Source organism: Micromys minutus (assembly GCF_963924665.1).
Source record: "Micromys minutus genome assembly, chromosome: 9".
NCBI lineage: Eukaryota > Metazoa > Chordata > Mammalia > Rodentia > Muridae > Micromys > Micromys minutus.
Genome location: NC_137978.1, coordinates 2,407,501 through 2,412,500, shown reverse-complemented (window position 1 = coordinate 2,412,500; position 5,000 = coordinate 2,407,501).

The following is a 5,000-nucleotide window of genomic DNA, read 5'->3' as shown; positions in this document are numbered from 1 at the left end:
CTATACCCTAAACAACACTAAACACTAAACCCAAAACAACCCTAAAACCTAAACCTTAAACACTAAACCTTAAACAACCCTAAACCCTAAACACTAAACCCTAAACAACCCTAAACTTTTAACCCTAAACACTATACCCTAAACAACCCTAAACCTTAAACAATCCTAAACTCTAAACCCTAAACCCTTAACCTAAACCACCCTAAATCTTAAACAATCCTAAACCCTAAACCTTAAACCCTAAACACTAAACCCTAAACCCTAAACCTAACAATAACCATAACCCTAACCCTAACCCCTAACCCTTACCCTAACCCTAACCCTAACCCTAATCCTAACCCTAAACCTAACCCTAACCCTAACCCTAAACCTAACCCTGACCCTATTCCTAACACTAACCCTATTTCTAATTTTAACCCTAACACTAATCCTAAACTTAAACCTAACCCCCTAATAATAAACCTAACCCTAACACTAACCCTAACCCCTTACCCTAACCCTAACCCTAACCCTAACCTAACCCTAACCCTAACCCTAACCCTAACCCTAACCCTAACACTAACCCCTAACCCTTACCCTAACCCTAACCCTAACCCTAACCCTAACCATTACCCTAACCCTAACCCTAACCCTAACCCTAACCCTAACACTAACCGTAACCATAACACTAAACTCTAAACCCTAAACCTAATCCACCCTAAACCTTAAACAATCCTAAACCATAAATCTTAAACCCTAAACACTTAATCTAACAATAAACCTAAACCTGACCCTAAATCTAACCCTAACCCTAACCCTAACCCTAACCCTAAACCTAACCCTGACCCTAACACTAACCCTAATCCTAACACTAACCATAACCCTAACCCTAACCCTAACCCTAACCTTAATCCTAACCCTAACCCTAAACCTAACCCTTACCCTAACCCTAACCCTAACCCTAACCTAACCCTAACCCTAACCCTAACCCTAACCCTAACCCTAACACTAACCCCCTAACTTTTACCCTAACCCTAATCCTAACATTAACCCTAACCTTAACCCTAACCCTAACCCTAACCCTAACTCTAACCCTAACTTTAACCCTAACCGTAACCATAATACTAAACTCTAAACCCTAAACCTAATCTACCCTAAACCTTAAATAATCCTAAACCCTAAACCTTAAACCCTAAACCCTAAATCTAACAATAAACCTAAACCTAACCCTAAATCTAACCCTAACCCTAACCCTAACCCTAAACCTAAACCGGACCCTAACCCTAACCCTAATAATAACACTAATCATAACCCAAACACTAACCCTAACCCTAACCCTAAACCTAACCCTAAACCTCACACTATCCCTAATCCTAACACTAAACCCTAAACTTTAAATCTAACCCTAACCCTAACTCTACCCTTAACCCTAACCCTAACCATATCCCTAAACCTAACCCTGACCCTAATCCTAACACTAACCCTATTTCTAATTCTAACCCTAACACTAATCCTAAACTAAAACCTAACCCCCTAATAATAACCCTAACACAAAACCTAACCCTAACCCTAACCCTAACCCTAAAACTAACCCCTAACCCCAAACACTAACCCTAACACTAACCCCTAACCCTAACCCTAACCCTAACCCTAACCTTAACCCTAACCCTAACCCTAACCCTAACCCTATCCCTATCCCTATCCCTAACCCTTACCCTAACACTAAAACTAACCTTAACCCTAACCCTAACCTTAACCCTCACCCTAACCCTCACCTTAACCCTAAACCTAACCCTAACACTAACCCTAACACCCTAAATCCTAAACCCTAAACCCCGAAAAACCCTAAACACTAATTCCAAAAGCACCCTAAACCCTAAACTATAAACACTAAACGCTAAAAAACCCTAAACTCTAAACCCTAAACACTAAACCCTAAACAAGCCTAAACCCTAAAACCATTAACACTATACCCTAAACAACCCTAAACCCTTAACCCTAAATATTATACCCTAAACCCTAAAACACTATACAACCTTAAACCCTAAACTTTAAAATATCCTAAATCATAAATCCTGAACAAGCCTAAACACTATATCATAAACAACCCTAAAAAACCCTAAACAACTCTAAACGCTAAAACCTAAACAACCTTAAACATTAAACAATCTTAAACGCTAAACCCTATACCCTAAACCTAAACCACCCTAAAACTTAAACAATCCTAAACCCTAAACCTTAAACCATAAACCCTAAATTTTAAACCATAAATCTAAGAATAACCATAACCCTAACCCTAACCCTAAACCTAAACCTAACGCTAACCCCAACCCTAACCTTAACCCCATAACCCTAACCCTAACCTTAAGCCTAACATAACCCCATAACCCTAACTCTAACCCTAACTCTAACCCTAATGCTAACCCTAACCCTAACCCTAACCCTAACCCTAACCCCTTAACCTTAATCCCTAAATCCTAAACCCTGAACAACCATAAATCCTAAACCCTGAACAACCCTAAATCATGAACCCTGAATAACCCTAAACACTAACCTCTAAACAACCCTAAACAACCCTAATCACTAAACCATAAACAACCCTAAACACTAAACCCTAAACAACCCTATATCCTAAACCTTAAACACTAAACCCTAAATAACCCTAAACCCTAAACCATTAACACTATACCCTAAACAACACTAAACACTAAACCCAAAACAACCCTAAAACCTAAACCTTAAAAACTAAACCTTAAACAACCCTAAACCCTAAACACTAAACCCTAAACAACCCTAAACTTTTAACCCTAAACACTATACCCCAAACAACCCTAAACCTTAAACAATCCTAAACTCCAAACCCTAAACCCTTAACCTAAACCACCCTAAATCTTAAACAATCCTAAACCCTAAACCTTAAACCCTAAACACTAAACCCTAAACCCTAAACCTAACAATAACCATAACCCTAACCCTAACCCCTAATCCTTACCCTAACCCTAACCCTAACCCTAATCCTAACCCTAACCCTAACCCTAAACCTAACCCTAACCCTAACCCTAACCCTAACCCTAACCCTAACCCTGACCCTAATCTTAACACTAACCCTATTTCTAATTCTAACCCTAACACTAATCCTAAACTTCAACCTAACCCCCTAATAATAAACCTAACCCTAACACTAACCCTAACCACTAACCCTAACCCTAACCCTAACCCTAACCCTAACCTAACCCTAACCCTAACCCTAACCCTAACCCTAACCCTAACACTAACCCCTAACCCTTACCCTAACCCTAACCCTAACCCTAACCCTAACCATTACCCTAACCCTAACCCTAAACCTAACCCTAACCCTAACACTAACCGTAACCATAACACTAAACTCTAAACCCTAAACCTAATCCACCCTAAACCTTAAACAATCCTAAACCATAAACCTTAAACCCTAAACACTAAATCTAAAAATAAACCTAAACCTGACCCTAAATCTAACCCTAAACCTAACCCTGACCCTAACACTAACCCTAATCCTAACACTAACCATAACCCTAACCCTAACCCTATCCCTAACCTTAACCCTAACCCTAACCCTAACCCTAACCCTTACCCTAACCCTAACCCTAACCCTAACCCTAACCCTAACCCTAACCCTAACCCTAACCCCTTAACCTTAATCCCTAAATCCTAAACCCTGAACAACCATAAATCCTAAACCCTGAACAACCCTAAATCATAAACCCTGAATAACCCTAAACACTAACCTCTAAACAACCCTAAACAACCCTAATCACTAAACCATAAACAACCCTAAACACTAAACCCTAAACAACCCTATACCCTAAACCTTAAACACTAAACCCTAAATAACCCTAAACCCTAAACCATTAACACTATACTCTAAACAACACTAAACACTAAACCCAAAACAACCCTAAAACCTAAACCTTAAACACTAAACCTTAAACAACCCTAAACCCTAAACACTAAACCCTAAACAACCCTAAACTTTTAATCCGAAACACTATACCCTAAACAACCCTAAACCTTAAACAATCCTAAACTCTAAACCCTAAACCCTTAACCTAAACCACCCTAAATCTTAAACAATCCTAAACCCTAAACCTTAAACCCTAAACACTAAACCCTAAACACTAAACCTAAAAATAACCATAACCCTAACCCTAACCCTAACCCTTACCTAACCCTAACCCTAACCCTAATCCTAACCCTAAACCTAACCCTAACCCTAACCCTAACCCTAAACCTAACCTTAACCCTAAACCTAACCTTAACCCTAACCCTAAGCCTAACCCTAACCCTAACCCTAACCCTAACCCTAACCCTAAACCTAATCCTAACCCTAACCTTAACCCTAATCCTAACCCTAACCCTAACCCTAACCCTAACCGTAACCATAACACTAAACTCTAAACCCTAAACCTAATCCAACCTATAGCTTAAACAATCCTAAACCATAAACCTTAGACCCTAAATCCTAAATCTAACAATAAACCTAAACCTAACCATAAATCTAACCCTAACCCTAACCCTAACCCTAAATCCTCCCTGACCCTAACCCTAACCCTAACCCTAACCCTAACCCAAAACCTAATCCTGACCCTAATCCTAACACTAACCCTATTTCTAATTCTAACCCTAACACTAATCCTAAACTTAAACCTAACCCATAATAATAACCCTAACCCTAACACTAACCCTAACCCCTAACCCTAACCCTAAACCTAACCCTAACCCTAACCTAACCCTAACCCTAAACTTAACCCTAACCCTAACACTAACCCCTAACCCTAACCCTAACCCTAACCCTAAGCCTAACCATTACCCTAACCCTAAACCTAACCCTAACCCTAACCCTAACACTAACCGTAACCATAACACTAAACTCTAAACCTTAACCTAATCCACCCTAAACCTTAAACAATCCTAAACCATAAACCTTAAACCCTAAACCCTAAATCTAACAATAAACCTAAACCTGACCCTAAATCTAACCCTAA